Below are 8,638 nucleotides of genomic sequence, written 5' to 3'. Positions count from 1 at the left end.
AGAGAGAGTAGTGGTTCATTAACAAAACAGGAGAGGGGTTAGCTCTGTTTCTACTTCTGTGGGCTCGTATTCTGCAGAGATCCTTGCTGCTTTGAGACAAGTGATTGTCTCCATCACTTCCATAAAATTTTGACAGGGTGAGAGGGGTAACAGGGCCATGTTTTGCTGGATATAAAAGATGTTTGGGGCCCTAAAGTAGATGTTTTTTGCCTTGGCTTTGAGATGGCAGTTGCCTGTGTACATGATTCAGTTTGTCAATTACAAGGCATTTGTAGTGGACATATTACACCTGAACTTCGATCAACAGTTGCAGGTGTTACCCGTCTCCAGTTAAGATTCTATTCTCAATGATGGCTAAGTTGGAGGACTTTATGGCTATGCTGTTTTCTTGGTTTCCTTGTGGCTAATCTAGCCCTGCTTTACACCCCTGCTAAGCCTTAACCCAGTCTTTTCTGAGGCTTCACATCTCCGAGACAATCGGCAGCCAAACCTATTGGGATATTTTTTTTTTTTTTTTTTTTTTTTTTTTTTTTTTTTTTTTTAGCTCTGTAAGGGAAGCTGGTGGCCAATGAGAAACTTGGTTTCTCATTGGCACCTCAAAGAAGTGCAAAGATATGTGATGGACAATTGATGGCAGGCATGGACATGGCTTTAGGCAAACCTATAATTACCTGAATTTACCTGATGGCCACCATCTATCTATCTAGTGGCCATGACAGAGACAGGAAGTTGTGTAGTGTCAAAGGTCCCCCCCCCCCCATGTTCTGTGAAAAAAAATTCCAACAGGATTTTGAACTGCAGTAATGTCTGGGCATTTATGGTTTCAATCAGTAAGTGGCGCATCTGTGAATCTGCTGATGTGAGGTTTGTTCTAGTGGAGTCTGGTTTGTATACACAATACTGTGTGTAATAATATATATATAAGGTATATATAATGTATATATAATGTGTATATAATGTGTATATAATGTGTATATATGCACTACTTACATGTACACTATATTAATACTTACATACAGTACTGTACATTATATATTTAGTGGACTCCCTTTCAAATGGAACTCATCAGTTTACCAGATAGCTCTATGCAACTGAGTTAAGTTACCTTGTTTATTGACTGGACCAAAATTCAATCCTCCCAAAAAAGTTAGTGAAACAAATAATGCAGCTCGCAGCTAAGCCTTTGTGCAAGCTGCACGAAGTTCACCAGAAAGCATGAGCCTAACAAAACAAGCCACTGTTTGAAGACAATTAGGTACACTTAGATGCTATAGCAACAGATCATCACTGCAGTGTAAACACCGTTACTGTGGTGGACCTAACCATCGACAAGTGGCATCCCATATCCTGGTGTCCCCCTAGTCAGCTTGTTCTCTCACCTCGTACAGAATCTCACAGGGCATGGTACTTCTCACAAGGCTCACCCTCTGCTTCACACAAGTTATTACTGCTGATCGTCACCTATATACCACATTTATCATGTGTAATATTATATATATATATATAAAATACACACACACACACACTTTCGCAAACAGAGTGGTAGACGGTTGGAACAAGTTAGGTGAGAAGGTGGTGGAGGCCAAGACCGTCAGTAGTTTCAAAGCGTTATATGACAAAGAGTGCTGGGAAGACGGGACACCACGAGCGTAGCTCTCATCCTGTAACTACACTTAGGTAATTACACACACACACACACACATGATATATGGGGACAAGCTGCCAGCTTCCTGTCCTCGTTGAGGCCACTAAAGAAATAGTGACCCCTCAGGTAAATATATATTTGATATCATAATATACAGTATTAATTATATGTGTAGATATGTACATATTTATATATACTGTATACATTCATACATATCCATAAAAATATATATATATGCAGTTGCTCATATTTCTAAGATGGGACTTATTTCCACAGATAAACTTATTGCTCAGAACTTAAGTTACAAGACTTTGTGTGTGTGTGTGATGACAATTGTTTGTTTGTCATTTTTATTGGTAATTTGATGAGAAAATATGTTTGAGGAATTATGGGTTATTTGTTATCGGTTACTCTCAAATCGAAGGGTGATACAGTTGTTGGTAAATTCTAATCTTAAAATTAAATGCAGTATAATACTGTATGTGTATAGCACAGAAGCTTATTTTCTATGATCAAAACTTTGCTTTGGAACGATAAATTTGCTAAAAGGTAGTTTATGTAAAATTAGGTTATTAGAAGTATATGGAAATGATCTAAATATAGGCCAAATAGTATAGGTAAGGTATTATTGGTTAGAAATTCTGCCGAGATGCATTTTAACTGCATGTAAACATCCTTGTATACAGTATTAGACTCCACTAAGTGTTCGTGAGACATTGCAATAATACTAGATTCTATACAAGCTATAAAGTCTACTGACAATATGACGAACAGACAACTAGTCATTTTATTATGCCAACTGCTCAAATAAGCTTCATAATATTCATGTCCTTTAAGGGAATTATTAGCGAGTGATGATTCCGATGAGTAATGAGAATGGTTCTTAGCTTCACACAAATAGTTATGTAGCATGCAAGATCGAGTCATAAAGGACAAGAATAGTAGTGCTAGTTAGTCAAATAAATTTTTACTTATGATATTGAATTAATATCCACCTTTGTTATGAGTCTTTAAGATTTTTACATGCCTGGGAATAAAGTACAGGACTGAATTAAATATTTGTAATTATTTGAAAACATTAAAATTATGTAGCTTTCAGGCTACATAATTTGTATGTAGTAACGTACATATAACCACATTTGTATGTGATTATATGAGTATTGGTTTATAGTTATATATGTGAATGTATACATTTTATACATTTAGCAGAACCTTCCACATCTAGCCAGAATTGTTTATTTTGTACATGATCCTTCTGTGCTAAGTCTATTTAACCCCTCCTTGTTCTCTCCCCTTCTCCTTATTCCCTTGCCCCTCGCTCTTTCTTCCCTTGCCCCTCGCTGTTTCTTCCCTTGCCCCTCGCTCTTCCTTCCCTTGCCCCTCGCTCTTCCTTCCCTTGCCCCTCTCTCTTTCTTCCCTTGCCCCTCGCTCTTTCTTCCCTTGCCCCTCGCTCTTCCTTCCCTTGCCCCTCTCTCTTTCTTCCCTTGCCCCTCGCTCTTTCTTCCCTTGCCCCTCTCTCTTTGTTCCCTTTCCCTCCTCTCTCCATGTTCCCTTTCCCTCCTCTCTCCTTGTTCCCTTTCCCTCCTCTCTCCATGTTCCCTTTCCCTCCTCTCTCCATGTTCCCTTTCCCTCCTCTCTCCATGTTCCCTTTCCCTCCTCTCTCCATGTTCCCTTTCCCTCCTCTCTCCATGTTCCCTTTCCCTCCTCTCTCCTTGTTCCCTTCCTCCCCTCTCCCTCTGTTCCTTCTCCATTTCTCCGTTTGTTGCCCCCTGTTCCTCTGTCCCCCCCCCCACCCTTTTTCTCTTCTATGCTCCATTCTCAATCTGCTGTTCTCATTCCTGTTTGTCTGCTGTTTTCTCCTGCTATCTTGGTTATTATTTTCTTTACGTATGCTCTCTGTTCATCTCTCCTGTTTGCTTCCTTCATCTCGATTCGTCATTCTCCTTTCTCATGCTACCTTGCCCTATCTTCCGTTTTCTTCGTTACTCTTATGTTCCTCCTCCTCCCTTTCTTATATTATTCTTGTCCGAATTTCTCCTTTTTCCTGACCGTCTTAGGTACAATGTCACCGGTTGCAATATGGCCTTCAGCCCACAAAGCTTATCCCTTTACCAGTCTCCGTGGTGTAGTGGTAAGACACTCGCCTGGCGTTCCGCGAGCACTGTGTCATGGGTTCGTATCCTGGCCGGGGAGGATTTACTGGGCGCAAATCCTTAACTGTAGCCTCTGTTTAACGCAACAGTAAAATGTGTACTTGGTTGTAACAACGATTCTTCGCGGCGGGGATCGTATTCCAGGGACCTGCCCGAAACGCTACGCGTACTAGTGGCTCTACAACCATGTAACAACTCTTGTATATATCTCAAAAAAAAAAAGGCTAAAGTGCTTAGAGCAACAATGCACTGTTCAGTCGCGTCATCACATTGCGAGGTGTCTGTTCTCTTTGAAGGTAAACCGCTTGCAACAGAGACGTCCACATGAGCAAGTTACGCGATTCACATCAAGTTTATAGATTTAGTGCTAGCAAGAATGTGGTTTCCGGATGGTTTGTTGTTGTTTTAGATTCAGCAAGTAGTACGGGCTATGGTGAGCCCGTTATGGACTTGCACGACACAGGAGCGGGGCAAGTAGCACTTGCTATGGTGAGCCCGTTATGGACTTGCCCGACACAGGAGCGGGGCAAGTAGCACTTGCTATGGTGAGCCCGTTATGGACTTGCCCGACACAGGAGCGGGGCAAGTAGCACGGGCTATGGTGAGCCCGTTGTGGACTTAATCGACACAGGAGCGGGGCTGCATGTCCCAGATGGAGATAGCAGTCTAATATGAGGGGGAGAAGGGTTCACAGATACGACCATACGCATTAACGTAACTACAATATTTATGTTCCGAACCTTAATGGAATGTGACCCATATATTAATCAGGTCAACCCATGTGTTGCGTTTCCAAAAGGGTCGCCCATGTTAGAATCGGTGAACGCCCTAGTAATATTGTTGAAAACAACTTAACTTATTAAACCAAAGGTCTTTTTATGTCAGAAGAACGGCAGAAACTGGATCTATATATGAAAACTCTTTCAGGACAAAATTTAAAGTAAAACTAAAGATATTTGTAGTTGTATTAAAGTTGCATTTTTCATCGGTCGTAGAGCCGGAAATCCGCAATATTCATCTCAGAACAATGCTTATTTCACGCAGAATCGTTAATAAACGTAAGATTTTTATACGTCTCAAGAAAGATAAACATAATCTTCATTTTAAATGCCTTACCATGGGCATATTTGTATTTAAAGCGAAGATACGTGTATTTTTCTAATCGGCGAGCTCCGATCCCGCACAGATCGAGCAACGGAGTAACTCTCTCAGAACAATGCTTATTTCACGTAAATTCGTTAATAAACGCAAATGTTTTTATGTGTTGAGAAAGATAGAAATATAAGCTTCATTTTAAATACTTTACCATTGATATATATAAAGTTCTAATGAAGATACATGTGTTTTAATAATCGCCGAGCTCCGACCCCGCACAGACTGATCGACAGAGCAACTCTCTCTCAGAACAATGCTTATTTCACGTAAATTCATTAATAAACACATATGTTTTATATGTCTCAAGAAAGATAGAAATATAAGCTTCATTTTAAATACTTTAACATAGACATATATAAAGCTCAAGTGAAGATACATACGTTTTTATAGTGGCGTTCAGTAGCTTGTCGGTCATGGAATGCAGAAGCCTACGCACTTGCCAATATAGTGTGTAATTAACAAAGATACGCTTATAAAGCCTAAAATATTATATGCCTTCAGAAAGACAGAGATATGCTCGTTATTGTGAGTGCACCAAAGGAAATATATCTTGTTGGAGGACAAAGATATATCAATTCTAAAATAAGTTTCGACTCTCGCTCGGGCGAGAGATAGCGCGACTCTCGCCCCATCTATTGGAGATTCTGTTCACCTAATGACCCAAAGCTACTCAAAGCCTCCTAGCATTACTTAAATAATGAAGAAATATGGTATATTTATTCACTATAATGTTGGTGCTTAATGCAGAACACGAGAAAACATATATTTACTATAAAATAATATACTTCCAATATGAAATAAGTAAATATGTGGCCTCATAGGAAGTCAACGGTCCAGGTGTCAATGTTGTGGAGCGACTTATCCAAGATATATTGTTGTCTGGAAAGTGTTTGTTGGCATATCAACCTTCTGTACACAGTGATCCAGTCGTCGCACTTCTCTCCTTAAATGATCGCAAATTTAGTTTATTATATTAACAAGTAGAATACGTATTTCTAATAATATCTAACATAACTAGCCAGAAAATATTTAAGACTTATTGAAAAATACATGTCTGGAAGTTAAATCGACTTCATAGAACAATAGTTCTATGCCCCATGCCCTTGCCCCACACATAGCACTACTGTTCAACAAATCTATAGAGTGTCACACCTTCCCTGATATCCTCAAAAAAGCAAGAGTAACGCCAGTCCATAAAGGAGGCAATCCGGCGGACATAAACAATTATAGACCAATATCAAATCTACCCATTCTATCAAAAATATTTGAAAAAATTATTTACAAACAGCTCTATTCCTACCTCGTAAAATTCGACATACTCAGCCCCTGCCAGTTTGGCTTCCGGTCCCAAAAGAGCACCAACGATGCAATCATTAGTCTCCTTGACGTTATCTACTCAGCCCTTGACAAAAATGAGTTTCCGATTGGACTCTTCATTGACCTAAGAAAAGCCTTTGATACTGTTAATCACAACTACCTCTTACTTAAACTCCAGCATTATGGAATCCGAGGCCTTGCCCTTGACTACATCCGATCCTATCTTAGTGACAGACACCAATATGTAACCATCAATGATACAACTTCTTCCACTCTACCAATTACCGTTGGAGTGCCACAGGGCAGCATCTTAGGACCTCTTCTATTTCTTATATATATAAACGATCTGCCTAATGTCTCTAATATTCTCAAACCTATATTGTTTGCTGACGATACTACCCTTATCTATTCAAACCTCAACTCACATACACTAAATAATGTTGTGAATAATGAATTAAAAAAAGTCCACTTATGGATGTCAACGAACAAACTAACATTAAACATCGAAAAGACTTACTACATCTTATTTGGAAGCAAATCATCAAATGCAATTCAGCTACAGATAGACAACATTAACATCAGTAATAAAAATGATGGCAAGTTTCTTGGCCTATTCCTAGACAAGAGACTCAACTTCAGCACCCACATTCAACACATAACTAAGAAAGTCTCTAAGACAGTTGGTATACTCTCCAAAATCAGATATTATGTTCCTAACTCTGCTCTCCTCTCACTATATTATGCACTAATCTACCCCTATCTTAATTATGGTATCTGTGCATGGGGGTCTACCACTGCAAACCACCTTAAGCCCATCATCACACAGCAAAAATCTGCTATCAGAATAATAACTAACTCTGCTTTCAGACAACACTCAGCTCCCTTGTTTAAATCCCTAAACTTGCTAAATATTAACTCCCTCCACACATTCGCTTGTGTCAACTACATTTACAAAACCCTGTTCTTAAATGCAAACCATGCTCTGAAACTCTCCCTGGACAGATGTAATAGGACCCATTATCACCACACCAGAAATAAATATCTCTTTGATATCCCCAGTGTCAAACTTAATCTGTGTAAACACTCTATGCAAATTAAGGGACCTAGTCTATGGAACTCACTCCCTAGTGAATTGAAAAACTGTAAAACTTTTGCCTTATTTAAAACCAAAACCAAAAAGTACCTAACTTCATCTTCTTAGTTTCCTACACTGAGCTTTAAATTTGCTTTGTACCTAGTGTTACCCAATCTCCTAATTTTTATGTAATATCAAACAACCTTATCATTGTGTTCATTGCTGTCTTCTTTTATGTGCTAGCCATATGCTGTATTGTGACTACCAATTTTTGTCAACTACCATTCAAGCTGTCATTGCAATCAATCTTATATTGTTTCTGCTGTATTGTGCCTACCAATTTGTTGTCAACTACCATTCAAGCTGTCATTGCAATCAATCTTAGCTACCTATGTGCTTTAATATACTGTACCTACAATTTTCTCTCATCTTTTTTTTTCATTTCATGTAATCTGTTATCATTTTTTTGTCTATAAATTTTGCAAGTATTTACCTCCTTAAAATTTTCTTGGATTAAGGACCTGCCCGAAACGCTGCGCGTGCTAGTGGCTTTACAAGACTGTAATTACCATATTTGTATCCTCACATTCCTTATGTACATTCTTGTATATGCATAAATAAATAAATAAATAAATAAATAAATAAATAAATAAATAAATAAATAGTGTTGGTCTATACTAATCGTTATTCGTTAGTATGCGTTCGCTACTTAAAACATTTACTGTACTGATGTAAAATCTCCCATGTCTCTTCGCACATGGAACACCGAACCTTACACACTCTCTGATATATTGTTTAATTAATAGAGATTCACTAATAAAGCTTATAATTGTATATGTTATCAAAAAGGCATAGATAAAGTCGTTCTTACGTTTTAGTCACAGAGATTAGATATTAGTAAAGTAAAGTTCATTTTATTCAGGAAAGTACATAAATAGTCGATTTACAAAAATAATATTGGATTTATAGATAGAGCTAGTACATACAATACCTAAAGCCACTAGTACGCATAGCGTTTCGGGCATATTATTGAGAGAGGAAAGATATTTGTATTTAAACAATTTTTTGTTTTTTACCGACGCTCTCCCTATTGATGAGAACTACAACCTAATGAAGATAAATGTTAATTTTATGTAGATACTGTAATAAACGAAAGTTTTTAATGTCATCAGAGAAGCAGAAATATAGGCAAATTTTAAATCCCTTGTCATAAATATAACTGAAGTGAAAGCAAAGATATATGCATTTTGATAGTTACAAAGACAGCTCTTTAACACGGGTGGAACACGAACA

This window comes from Procambarus clarkii, chromosome 64 (assembly GCF_040958095.1).
Source record: "Procambarus clarkii isolate CNS0578487 chromosome 64, FALCON_Pclarkii_2.0, whole genome shotgun sequence".
NCBI lineage: Eukaryota > Metazoa > Arthropoda > Malacostraca > Decapoda > Cambaridae > Procambarus > Procambarus clarkii.
The sequence above is the reverse complement of the archived record's forward strand: the minus strand, read 5'-3'. Positions refer to the sequence as shown.